The following is a 14,803-nucleotide window of genomic DNA, read 5'->3' on the forward strand; positions in this document are numbered from 1 at the left end:
ATGTGTAGAGCATTACTTAACTCAGTCATTAACATGACTTCATCCTAAATGAGCCAAATAATGTTTGCTTAGTAAAATTTGTACTTATTAATCAGAACCAGACACATTGTGAGAAGAATGCAAAGCTTCAAATGAGTCTGAGAAGTACCAAGTCATCTGAAACACTCAAACATCAAATATGCCGGTTGTCTTCTATTTTTTTCCCACATTCTGTCCAAAAACTAACCCGTGCCTGTGCCTTTCAGTTTTCATGATGTCCAACCTCCTGATTTCAAAATAAGAGCTGACACAACTCAACTGTAACCCATAAAGCTTTGTGTTCAAACAGCAGAAAGTGAAAGGACGAGAGCTGCAGCGCCATGACTGACACCAACTGCCAATGAGATGGATTAATAAGTAATGCTAGACCACTTAGAGAGCAGCATGTGGCAGATTAGCCTGCGGTTTGCTCTGCTGGCCAATAAAGACATAAACAATGCTTGGCTTTGATTGAACCGACAGTCCACTCCAGAGATAAAAGTCATGCTGCACGCAGCGCACGACTTGCGAAAAAAAACCCGCCATAATCAACACGATCAATACGGACACTGCCACATCGTTACTGCGCGATCGGTGTGTGTGTGTGTGTGTGTGTGTGTGTGTGAACCTAAATGAAAAACACACCGCTGGAGCCCAAAGGATCGCAACAGAGCGCAGCTCTTCAATTAAGAGACGTCAACCAGATGCAAACATGAGTAACGGCATGTTGGAGCGCTTCGTGCGCGCCGCCTCCCATGTGGGACCAGGATGTGGCGGAGGAAGGATTTCTGGGAAAGCCACAAGTCTTGCAAGTTTAATCAGTGACAGCAGTGAGCGGCCGAGGTGTGACGAGCAGATAAACAACGGCGGCGTGCCGCCGCTCACCGAGGAGGCGGAAGACGCTGTGGGTGTCGCGATCACGTGCGACTGTCGAGTCCCGGGTCACGTTCACACGAGAGCGATCCGCTGGGAATTACGCCGTTGTTCCGTTCCCCTTTCAGAAAGGTTACTTGTGCAGATGGCAGAGTTTTGATTGCTTCCCAGCAAGCAGGGGAAACGTAGATAAGCATATCAGGCCTCCAGCCGAATGTGAAGAGGAAAGTACAGTGTGAACGTCTAAGTGCCTTTCAGCCGTCTTTCTCCGTCATGTATTGATATTTACCAGGTCGGTATCTGGAGGATGAAATGACCACATTGGAGGAGCGCCGCTCGATTCAAAACACTGAGCAACATGAGGACGACTGTCATATATTTACTCACAGAAAACCTCTGCAACGCCAGAAGATTTTTCAAAAAGCGCCATTTTCATACTCATAACCCCGCTGATGTGCAAACGGACGTCCAAAAGGAAACGAAAATCAACAACTCCGAATGAATCCACATGGAAACACTCCTTGTGTTACTGTCCAGAGGGAAACACTCCCAAACGTTCTCTCTCTCCGACCGTCCAGCTCGTCAACGTGCCGTTTTCATTCTGCTGCCTCACGGCTCTCTGGTCTCCACTGGTCCTCGCTAAGCGGCCCTGTCCATGAAAAAACACTAATGACTTTAATTAAGTTTCTGGTGCGAACTAGTGAGGCGGTGGACGTTTAATCGTTAAACCACTTCGCTGTGCACATCCCTAATAGATACAGTTTCTTGGAGATATCTCTATTAAACTTAGCTGTTTGAGCAAAAGTGAGGTCTTATAGCTTTATATCAAGTTTTCTAGCTTTAAATATTCAAACAAATCATTTATACCAACAAAGTGAGTTGAAGCCTGACCACTCATGTCAATCTAATATTCAACAACATATAGATGATAAACTGAAGATGTTTATACCAGGAGGCACTCAAAAACATGAGTCTTTCCACACAGAGTCCAGTCCAACTTGTTTGAGGCAGCAAGCCGCCAGAAACAAGCCCACTTTGGCCACTGCGACATTTTTGCTCTTTGGGTATTTCACAGCCTTTGACGAGGCCGGATAATGGCGCGGCGTTGACAGGTGTCATTTCTCCGACGCGCAGCGCCGCTGCACAGTTGAGGCCGGCGAGAGGTCGGTCATTAGTCAGCAGATCGCCAGTGTGCAGCGGCATTGTGATTCAGGCGGCTGAAAGGGAGAATTGAGCTGCCCACAGTGAACACGTTGGTGTGAAGAGGCTGGTGGTATTAAAGCAGCACGGACAGGCCGGGACCAGGCCAGAAAACAAATGCTGACAGGACTCCAATCCGGCCCAGAGACAAGGAGAGGAGGGTGTGACTATAATTACAGAGGTATTTGGATGCTGGCCAGTTTGGCACTCGCACTTACTGCGCTTCACGAGCAACTCGGGACTGGGGAAAAAAAAAACCAGCAAGCTCTGCCATTAACCTTGAGAGGTTTCATGTCCAGATGAAAACCTGAGACCTGGTTCACTGAACAGTGGTGATATCAAAAAATAAACTACCTCCCTTCATTCAGAATAACTGCAGAATCACAGCTGACAGAGGAGGAGACACCGCACACACCGACTGGTTGCCTCCGTCCAAACACAATCCCCGTGGTAAATAATTCAGCAGCCAAGGGGAAGACTCTGAAGACACCCAACTAAATATACCATCGCTTCAACCATTCATCTGTGAGACCTCATCCAGTTCAGTCACATGGCGCCGATCCCTGCTAACCACTGATTCTATCTTTGTACGGGAGTCCAGAGAGAATAATGAGAATGAGACGGTCCGAGTTCAAATAAAGGTCAGGCCTTTCAGGGTGGAGTTTGCATGTTCTTCCTCCCACTGTCCAGGTGAATCCTGCTCTCCCCTGGAGTAGCCTGGTTTGGCTCCATCGGCCCACGGCGCTGCACGGGGTGAGCGGTACAGATGGATGGATCATTCTTCCCTCGTCTCTCAGTGGATCATTTGCCTCCATCTCCTGCTTCCACCACCTCCATGCGCCCCATCGCTTCATCTATTAAAATCCTACCCTATTAAAATCATCATTTTGTGTGTGTATTTCCCCAAACACGCACACGAAAGATCATCATCTTCACCAGATCAGTGCTGAGCTCAGTGATCCTCTTTACACCTGAACATGACCACTCTTCACATTTACATTCAAATTCCTCTGATTCCTGATCAGCAACAATAAGAACCATTCTGCTGTCGCGCTGGAGGAAGGCCGAGCGGCTGCTGGTGCGTGAGTGCAGAAGTTTTTTTGGGGGGGCGGTGGGTTGAACGGGGGGGTTGGAGGAAGAGCACATAGAGTACGGTAACTTGATCCACTGACTGCAGAATGGGACAGGGAGGGAAGTGTGCTAAGAATAGCACCGAGCCTGACACGCAGTTCGCAGAGTACGCTGCCACCGCCGCCGCCACCACCAGCAGCAGCAGCAGTAACATTACTCCACTACGGCTCCCAGCATGCATCCTGCTGCCAGCGCTCTCACACACCATGTGGAAAATACATGTGATCCCCCCCCCCCCCCGCCCCCCTGCCCGGTCTCCCATGTGGCTGCATGCACAAAGGAGCCGACTGGAAAACCAGCCCAGAAAGCAACACTGGGTTTAAAATGTCGCACGGCGGCTGAAACGTTACTGTCAGGGAGACAGAAAACCCGGAGGAGATTTACGGCCAGCTTTCCCTCCAACAGGAGGCAGGCGAATCGGTACCGCGCTCAAGGAGACGCACTACGCTTGCTGCAACGGTAAACAGCCGGTCACGTGACAGCGGTCTTCTATGCCGTCAGGCGAAATGATGGGGGAGGTCTCTCTCTCTCTCTCTCTCTCTCTCAGCTGCACATCCACTCCGAGCCTTCGTCTCCTCCTCCTCCTCCTCCTCCTCCTCCCTAATGAGTAGCAGGACAAAGCCAGGCGCAAAGACTCGATCAGTGAGACTACAAGAGAGAGGCAGGAGGGGCAACAATACCCAGAAAGAGCCAGCCATCTTCAACATGATCTCGCTCTCTCACACACACACACGCACACACACGTCTGTCTTATAAAACAATACACAAAGCTCTCACGCCACACATGGAAAACCCTCACGCTGCCTAGCTTGATCATTTTTTCCAGCATATATTTCACGAGATGCGAAATATAAAATGTATTTTAGGTCTTGTGTCAGTGTGTCAATGGGAGTCCGCAAACACTCGATGCACCGTCAAGCGACTGACACTCGATACGTTCGATAATTTACAGATCTACAGCTCGATCTCTGCAGGGCATCTCATATCAGGAGCGATCACAACAACGCAACAATCAATCTGAACATCTATTAGCTGACCCCATGGCGAATGAATAAACCACATGAGTAAAGAACTACGAGAGGAATTCAGTTATCTAATGAGACAAAGAACAGAAGGACTGTCCTGTGACGTTTCCTTTGTGTTTCATATTGTCTGGTCTTCACAACGTTTGGAATAATCTGCAGACGACAGCAAAATTATTTGCATTACAAGACTGATTTTACCCATTAGATAACAGATAACATTTCCTTTATCTAGAATGTCAGTTGATGAACTTGTGATCACTTCTTTCTATAAATGGGAGTAAATACCGTCAAGCATCAGCTGCAGGTGTGCAACATAGTGTGCAACTTCCATTTGTTTTTGGGTCAATGTGTGCACTTTTCCTTCCTTGGTAAGGATGAGGTGTGATCATGTTTTCAGTTTTACACGAGCTGCTCGAACGCAGATGGTTGCCTGAAACCCCGTCAGCGCTGAAGGTTTTCATAATTCAGTCAGAGCTGGTAAAACCTGCGGCATTCAAACTGCGACGCCGAGGAGGAGGAGATCTTGATTGCTCATACACGTTACACCTTATGTCCTTCAATTCATACTTCATCTGGAGGATGGCTGTGCCTGAAATTCCTGAAAACACTGACGACACTTAAGAGGGAGAAAATACCCTGCACCAAGAGTCTACAGTCTTGCAGAATACTTTTGTTTGTTTGAAATTATTTCAGTCTTTTTCCGAACTTCTTGCGAGCGCACGTGGCGCCACACATTGCCATGAAAACTGACAAACAAAACATTTGCCTGGAATTAGTATTCAAGCCGCCACCATCACATTCTCCACTGAGCATCCAGTTCAAAGGCATAAGAGAGTATGTTGAGCTCTCCTCCTCCAGCCAACGGAACGTCTGAACCGAAGGCATATTTCAACTTGGACAAACAAACAGCCGAAGACGCCGAATGCCCGGAGGCGTCCGTTCACCTCTGGCTACCCTAACCCCAGACAGACGAAACCCGCCTCGTCCAACTCCTGTCTGGCTTTCGTTGCGTTAGTTTTGGAGTTTTGGCCAAATGAGCCGGCCACTCTATGGGGAATGAGCGGTGAACTCTTTCCCACATGAGTTTGAGCAATTTCATGTTTATTAACACTAAAAAAAATGGAGAGGACTGTTTCCGTGGCGGTCTCAAGTTTCATTGACTTTTTAAACTTCGTGATGACCATAATGCTCTGTCCATGTACAGACATCAAGCACTGAAAGCACAATTATGACTCCTACAATGTCATCTTAAAAGGTTCATTTATTTACTCTAACACAATGTTATTACTGACAATTGAACATTCTTTGTACTTCTTAGTCTTGTCAGTATAATGCCATTCCTTATTGGTCTACAACAGCATGAAGAGTGTCTCAGTATTCATCCAAAAACAAACTCCATCAGAGCACAGCATACTCTAGTTAGCAGTCAGTCAACAGGCCTCTTCTGCTTCAGCTCCCTTTCTTCCTCCCTGCTGTTCCACTTCCTGCTGAGGATTTCTCTCAGAGCTCCTCCTCCTGCTCCAGCTCGACTGTTCCGTCAATCGATGCACACTGAATTCGGTACTTTTAAAGGTACAGACCGAATTCTGTCGGTACTCATGGGTACCGATTGACATAAAATCAAACTGTACCATGTTTCAGTACCTGAACGCATCCTTGTGACTGTGAGGGAGTGGAAGACTTGGAGATTTTCTGAGTTGGACCTGAACACAGCATTGCAGGCACAAGAGCATAATAACGTCAGTAGCAAGCATGCCAACAAACAAGCATGACTCGAAAGCGCTGCCTCTACTTTTGAAAATACGATGCAGATTACGCTCGCTGCAGAGGGAATACTTTTAATCCTAGGAGGCACCTGTTTAAGAACAAGATTTTTCTCAAGGCTGAGGAGGACCAGCCTCAGATCCACGGCTACAACTCCTGCACTCAGCACTGTTAGCACGCTAGCGTCGGTTAGCGACTTGTCTGCAGCCTGCAATACATGTTAATTTGTTTGGCTGCAGAACACATAAACACACACAAAAGTACCAAAACCGGATACCGTAGAGTATTGGTACGGATTCCCAGGTACCAGGTACTGGTACTGTATTCATTCAAATGTGAAAAGTTCCCATCTCTAGTTCTGTATATGTGTGGTGGTAGACAAACCCCCAACACTTCCATTTTCAAGTTGAATTTTAGTCTAATTTAATGATTCCATTTTTTCAAGGTGGCATGTAAACAATGACAGTGCTTCACTTCACTGAAACAAAACCACAAAACCAAACCGTGTTCCTGCCTCTGATACCTGGCTTGTTGCTCATAGGGTTGGCGTAAAGTTAAATGAAGTGCAATCCAAATCACTGACACGAGAAATTGGGAAAATAGGCAGATTTATACTTCTGTCTGGGTACTTGAACTGGGGAAGGTCACAGTGCACATCACATCTGCCATGGCCAAAGCTAGCATCAATTAGCATGATGCACTGAGCAACTGCTCTGCTATCTGTTAATGATGTCAATCTTACAGTAGGTGTGAAGCACCGAGGTGCCTGTACAAGTGTCCACACACAGGATTGGGTCCTATACAGCAATTGAAAGACCCAGCCTGGCACTGTGAAGAAAAAGCCGAGCGCTCCTAGGACCCCTAAATTTGTTGCTCGGTTCAAAACTCTGAGAAAATATGTTGTCACGACCCAGAAATAGTCCAAATGTCCCAAATGTGTATTTTTATGTAAGACTGGGAGCTGAACTGCTTCACAGCCTTATCCATCACTTAAAAGCTTCCATAAACATGCAGGAACTGCTCTGAACCCACGAGGGAGAGGCACGGGGCATTGCTCACACACAAATCAAAAGCTTCAGAAAAAAGGCCTCCTGTTTATATGTGAGAGGCGTAAACCGGGTTAACTCTCCTGGCAGGGAAATGAGGCCCGCCCCCACGCTCACTGAAACACGCCCATTCGACTGGTCAGCGAGTCTGAAACTCTTAAGAAGCCTACCACCGCCGCTCTGCTGCGAATGTAGGTTAATGACCAGATACCCAAGCACAGGACAAGAACAATGAGGCCTTTACTGCCGATTATGGGTTAAAAGGAGGGGGAAGGGAATGAGCAAGGGATTAGAGCAAAGGTTAGGACCTAGGCATGGGTCTTATTCTTAATTTCCACAGCAGTGCCAAGCTCACATGACTGAACCAAACACTGGAGAACTGTTGCTGTTCGAGTAATCCTCAGAGTGCACTGCAGAGATGGAAACGTATAACCCAAACCATCTCTTTTGATCACATTTGGTTGAAAAATTACTGTTTTCATGCACGTATTTGTACAGAGTGAGGATGTAAAAATGCTTCATCACCTTTGGACACATTCCCCTCCTTTAAAACAGCGCCCGCCTCTTCTCCTTTCTACAGAAGACAAGTTGTGGGTAGCATTTAAAGACCCTGGAGGCAAAGAAGCCACGCTACGTGACTGTGAAACAAAACACATCTGCAGCTAACACCATGTCACCACCACCGCAAGGAAAAGCCATTCACCAGGCTCTGTGTGAACACACAGACTGAAAGAAAGATAAACCAGAAGGGAAACGTTGTGTCACTCTTCATTACGCCACTCAAGACATGACTCCATCTCCACCTGTCGCATCTCATTAACCTCGATGAGCCGTCGATCCGATCACAGGCCCAACACATGGCCGCTGTGCCAAAACCACAGCTTTGCAGTGCCTAAGTAAAGCTTTGGCTGGACGAGTGTGTGAAGGTTGACTAAGCATCAACTTCACACTGACGCAGACTGCTGAGCGCACCGTACAACAGTCCAAACACAATCAGTAATCTGGCAGCGCGATACTGACAAATTCTCAATTCGCTGGCTAATCCAATTTATTGGTAAACTATCGGCAGAGCTAAATATTAGTTCAATACCATAATATACTCTTGAGCAGAGGCAAAAAAAAAAAAAAAATCTAACATTTTAGCAGCAGGTGCTGAAACAAAGCCAATACATTCAAATCAATATGACTTTTTAAAGTCATGGATTCTCTTTTCTATGCCTAAAATGTGAAGCAGTGCGCAGCTGAAGGACACAATCTGGTTAAAAACGCGCATCAGAGCTTTGCGCTCTTTTTAAAGCACCGACAGTTTAAACATTAGACCTCGACTGTAATTTTTTTCTAAAAGCCATCAATGAGGGTATCACCTACTCCGCGTAGCACGGTACAGAGACTGCTGGTACGATTCCTCTGTAACTGAGAGCACTCGGAGCTTCATGTGTGTTGTGACAAGAAGGCCGATTGTAGCAAACACGGGTTCAAACACAAGAAAATAGTCAAACATGGAGGTGCTGTGGCAACTCGTGGCAACACTGATGTGTTTTTCCTGCATGGAGGCAAAAGACAGAATCAAGATGCGAGTAAACGTGGCCACTAACAGCTGATAGTTTCCACTGAAAGTAGCTCTCAATCTGGATGTTTTTACCTCCACATGTATAAATATATGAGGAACAGAAAGACACGTGATGCTGGAGAAAGCCCAAAACAGTCTCCGCAACAATAGGTATTACACCACAAGACTGAAATGTGTTGGACTGAGACAGTAAATAATAGATATTATTCCAGGGAGTTTCATTACTGCCGTGTTTTCATCAGATATGAAGATCAACAATGGCTATCAAGCAAAGCAGACCTTAAATTAAAGGTTGAAAAGCAAAATGAATCCTGTAACTACTCTGTTAATAGTTGTTTCATGACAGCATGGACATTCTGGAAAACATGTGAGAATAAAGTGTGTGGTTTTTAGCTTTGTTTAAACTCTATTTGCATAGCAACGAGGCCAGGCAGATAGCAGCATGACAGCATGAAAAGCTGTGAATCATTACCTCAATTTGACCCCAAAAAAAATTACACGATCCGAGTAATGATGCATCCGATTCCGCCTTCAATCAAAAGAAACAGACTTTGTCTTGTGAATGAAGCCTCATTAACCCATTTCATAGCCCGGTCACTAGCAGCGCCAGAGTAAACAGGATATGACCGATCTCTTTGGCATCAGTAAAGTGAAAGCAGAACAGCAGAGAGGAATGCAAACCACACACCCACTGTCAAATTGTCTTTTTCCAGCCTGAACTGTAAACAGACGCTGTTATCTCCCTCGCAGCTCATTCATAAAAAGTAAACTTTGAGGGCTTATTAATAATTAAAAAGCTGACAGCGCTGTAGCATTACAGTGCAGCTTCCTTCCGTTTCAGCGCCGCTGCACTGAAAGTCCCGCAGGAACGTCGCAGCCGCTCACATCGCCCGTCTTCAACGGCGCATCGCGGATTATCAATCCGTTACACACAGGGACGGAGCGCTCGGCGTACTACACAAAAACAACACTCTGCACACGTTCAGCTGCTGGCAGAGGCCGGCACATGTTGTGTAATCAGGAGGCTCCGCCCTCTCTGCACAGACACACTCAAACACACACTTCGTGGGCCTCTCCAAGACGCAGCCACTCGGCTGATGGTGCAGATTAAAGTATCACAAACGGCAACATGTTTCATTTCAGCTGTAACACAATACACTTATTCCACAAGAGGGGAGGATTTTAAGCCTGCCTGGAAACAGGAGACTTGAAATATCTCTTAGCACGCCGAACATGCTTTACTTTTTTCCCCTTCTGAAATGTCTCGACTGATTTACTAAGAACATGACGAGGCAGAGAGACGCAACTTCAGCTGCATCAATGACCATTAAAGGCAGTTCAACGTGCATCAGGTTTCCCTTTGCTGAGGAGGTGGGTGTAAAGTAAAAAGCTCAGTGTTTTGGGGGACTTCCCTGATTATAAAGCCGTGAAGTTAGATCACTCAAAAAAACGGAACAGTGCTCAGAGTGAGATTGATTTACTACATCTAGAGTTAATCTCTGATCTGCTGCAACATGACAAGAAGATAAACCAACTATAGATTCAAACGTGAAGCAGAAAAGGTCAAATCAAAGACTCGAAAGACATGTTTCACATTCACACAAAAACAGCTGAAATTAATGAGTCATTGTTTTATTCTGCATTTCCTTCCGTTTCAGACTTTCTTGCTTTCTTCTCAAATAAAGCAAAAGGCTTCTGAATTGCTCAGGATTTTCCTTGCCGTGACAATGACTTGCACTTTTACTGCACAACGTCAACCTCATTCTAGGGAAGGTTGTTTTAACGGTGCCACTTCTTTACTGCTTCGGTTCCTTCATATCTCATCTGATTTCAGAGGGAATAAAGCCTCTCTTTGAGACACGGACACGTTTCCGTCAATCTGCTGTGACCCTGGAGTCACAAAAGCTAATCAATGTTGAAACACGTCTTGGGCATAAAACAAGGAAAGCAGGGTGGCTATGAGAGTTTGCATGTTCTCCCTGTATCAGTGGGTCAATTCTGTTATTTCAAAGACACCGACAAGAGGTATCACAGAGGGATTTATCTGTCAGGGGTGAACAATAGGACACATTTACATGATAACAATGCTCAAAAATCTAAAATCAATGTGTTTTCACTTGAAACGAGTTAACAGGGCCATGGTTAGTGATAACCCTGATGAACAAGAAAGCAGCCTGATCCCGAATATCTGGCCATTAGAGTTAGAATGAATATTCAAATATTCAGATTCTCTCCTTCATTAACTGGGCCTGAATATCTGGAGCACAGAGGTTGCTGTTCGGACAAGTCCTACAAGAAAGCTGGCTCTGAATCAATACCAGCTGCCACCAACTCTGCCTCCTACAACCTGAACTCAAATAAATTGGGTCCATGAACAGACGGATCCAAAATCCTAATGAAATACAGCACAATCTTAATTCCAAGAGCAACAGGCCGGATGGAGGAAACACTATATGACCTTACATAATTGTTCCTGCATTACAGCACCTTTGTCCAAACCCTTTTTCTCTAAGAGGCTTACAGTCTGGAGGGTTACAGAATGTAGAGGCCACTGTATAGATCTCCAGTATGCCAATTTATCCAGTCCTCTGTACGATTCTGTTTTCAAAAAGAAAGAAACATTGGAAAGGCTTACATAGTAATTAAACAGACTTTACAAATCCAGTGGAGCAGATCATTAAGGGACAAATGATGTCCTCGTGTTATACTTCAGATCTAACCCCTCATTATGATACCATAGCTTAATGTATTTTCCTGTATCTTCTCAATCATCGTGCTTGTCTGGATGCCAAGTGTGACAGCAGAAACTTCATAAGATTTTCATGATGAAATACATACTATTGAGGAGAATCCAGACCCAACACATCAAGCTGGGATCAAAGATAAAGGTTCTCTTTAAAATGTATCAAACCACTCAAAACCTGACGCACTCAGAATAAACCATTTATTTCCAGACGACATCTCAAAGATCTTCATCTTAGTGCTACTGGTGAGCCGCTGTTTGACATGTCGTTAGTGTGAAGAACCTTTCAAGAATGCAAAATGCTCAGGGCTTCTTCCAAAGTCACTCCAGACTACACTGCATGATGGCAGAAAGTATGCACAAGCTATGTGGATAGACAATATATCAACAAATCCTTTGTTTGAGACAAAGACCGATGACTAATGGTGAACAAGAAAGCAAGATCACAATAAGCCAGTCAAGGAAACCCTGCAAGAGATGATGGGATGAAGGAAATTACTGTATCTGTTGCCAGTACTGACAGAATTATAGCGATCTAAGAGAAAAGCAGGTCGTCATCTATTGTGGGAACTGGTTGGATTTGATTACTGAGCTTGTGAGCATCCCTGTGAGACAGACAGTGATGCCAATGTTGGGTCTACTCACAATCTACAAGTGGTTTACAGGTAAACTTGATGATGGAGAGAGAGAACAGGTTCCAAATCATTTTCCCTTTTTTCTGACTTATAACTGGAAGAATGTCTTTAATTTTACCCTTGCACTCTTGGTCACACAACTCGAATCGTGTTCAGACAGGTGTACAAAAAGGTTTAGAAGGTTCTACAAAAAGCCGTCACACTACTGAACACCTCCTTGGTGAGAGTTGTGTAAAATAAAAAAGCAGCGAGACAGACGCCCAGCAGGCCTTCTTCTTGCTACATGACTAAATAGCAGTGGTTCCAGTGGTCTGAACTCTGGCTGTTCAAACAGAGCTGCCAACCTCCCATTTATGAATAATAGCCCAGCCAATCAATTTTAAAACAAATTAATGCCAACACTTTTCGCTGATCTTAGTAAAATTGTGTACATGGGTGTAAATATAATGCATTTTCACTTTCGTTATTAGAAATAAATGCAGCCATTGTAAAATGAATCATATTTCTGGGATAGTGATTTATTTCATTCTTTGTCTTCTAACATTTTCTGTATTGTGGCGTGTTATTTGTGTCACCTTGCAAACATGCTTTCATACCAATAGCCTTGCATTAGGTGTCAGCTCCAGGTAGGGATGAATGTGACTAGTCCACTAAATTATTAAACGTCCACCCCTTCCTCGTCTGCATCTGAAGTATTAGTTGGTTAAACCAGTTCCTGTTTTATTCATCTAAAGTGACCTCTACTATCTAGCTAGCTATGCTAACCACACTAATTTGTCTTTCTTTATCTGGAGACGCTATGATCCTGAACAGTCTGAGAAGATAACGCAGCTCATCACAGTAGTGACCCTCAAGGTATGCTTCCACTTACCTTTGATGAAGGTAAAGGGTTCTGAGAGGTGGGGAGTGTTTGCATTTTCGTTTCAGAAAAGTTCCGCATGTGAATAGCAACGTTCTGGAAACGATGCAGTTGGCACGGCAGGCCACGAGTTGGTGGTTTTGGTTGTTCTTGTAATTAAGCCACACATGCATGCATGCGGAGAACAATATACTATGAACAATAACGTGCTGATGACTGCAAATAAAGCATCGTTTCCTCAAATAAATGCAGCAAAATGACCCATTTATTTAGCAGATATAGCAATAATTGAGCTCCTGCCTGCTGAGCTCGTGCACCTGCTAACATTAGCCTGTGATGTCGACAGCAGAACGTTCCAACTGAGAAAGCATGGCTGAGACAGAAAGACTCAGATCTTTTTCCTACGGATGTTGAGGCTGTTTTTTTCAGGCAGATACTGTTGATCTTCAAGGAGAAAAAGCCCTTGGTATTAGGCATGGGCACCGCTCACATCTGAACTGGTACGATACCAAGGTTCGATACTGGTACTCAACCGTACTGATTTCCGGTACTTTTACGTGTTTTTATGTGGTAATAAATGGTAATTTGTTGCTGGCTGCGGACGAGTCGCTGGCATGCTAGCATGCCAACGGTGCTGAATGCAGGAGCTGTAGCCATAGATCCTGAAGATGTTTAAAATGCTGCCTTGAGAAAAATCTTGTTCTTAACCAGGAGCTTCCTCAGATTACAAGTTTTCCCACCACAGTGAGCGTAATCTGCATCATATTTCGAAAAAGTAGAGCCGTGATTTGGAGTGTCCTATCAGCCATGCTGCTCTGTTGAATGAACACGTGTGTGCAATGCTGTGTTCAGGCCCGGCTCGGAAAAACACGAACTCTTCCACTTACTCGCAGTCACAAGGATGCGTTCAGGTACCAAATTCGTTGCCCATCCCTATAAGGCATTACTCCCGACCATTGTGAGTCATATTAGGAGGAGTCCAACATAGAAAACATCTATATAAGTGGGACCGAGCCAGTGCCAGACAGTCCAAGAGCTCCATGTAGAGCTGAGATTATTGGCACGCCACAGAACATTGAATGGTTTGTATAATCAGATAGGTCATAATAATCTATACACATCCATTATTTTAACTTTATTATGTACATTACACTAACATGTTATACATAGGTTATTTTTTATTTCATTGTATATCTATAACCTATAATCAGGTATTCGACTAGCCTCTCAACTAAACAGTAAATGGTGATGATGAATGTGACTTGTTATTTTGCAAATGGCTCATGGTGGATTATTAATCATTACCATAGATTCTTAATTTTTTTTCGTTAATCAGTTTATTACAGGTTACAGCCTCTGACTCATGCCTCTTCTAAAGTTGGGGACAAAATCAAAGCAGGCTGGCTCAAAGAGATCTGAGCACAAAAAGCACGGACTGGGTGTGCACTTGTCCCCCTTGTCCTCTGGGTTTGTTTAATCGACCTGTCTCGAATGTCTGGGCTGTTTTTGGGAACCTGAAAAAAATAACTTTATGCTTGAGTGTGTTCGAGGAAAATTCTGCCCCTTATCGTTTCCTGTTTAGAGGAAAAACAATCATGAACCTGTAGCCGAAAGAGAAAGCAAACAAGTGAGAAAGTCTGTCCAGGTAGGTTCTGGGGAATACGTCACATCAGGTCCGGATCTGCGGCGCATTAAAGACAGGGCCTGTTTTCACAAAAAAACATTTTGATAGATTGTCCTGCAAATGGGGCAGAATTACGAGGAAAATACTACTGTATTTAATTATCTGGAAAATATCAAAGGCCAGAACCCGACGTCTGCTTCTGGTGTCATCAGCACTTTAACAACATGAGAACAGGGACATCCGTATGGACAGACGATGCAGTGGGATTGTTACTACGGTGATTTCCAACTCGGAGAAGATGCACTGGAACCAGAA

The 14,803-nt window shown here is 44.7% G+C and overlaps 1 protein-coding gene across 1 annotated transcript in view; it reads right to left on the reverse strand.

The window, feature by feature from the left end:
• The window catches only part of LOC115405117 (ankyrin repeat domain-containing protein 12-like), a 31,455-nt gene that overhangs the window by 13,130 nt on the left and 3,522 nt on the right, over positions 1-14,803 (reverse strand).

This window comes from Salarias fasciatus, chromosome 18 (assembly GCF_902148845.1).
Source record: "Salarias fasciatus chromosome 18, fSalaFa1.1, whole genome shotgun sequence".
Classification (NCBI taxonomy): domain Eukaryota; kingdom Metazoa; phylum Chordata; class Actinopteri; order Blenniiformes; family Blenniidae; genus Salarias; species Salarias fasciatus.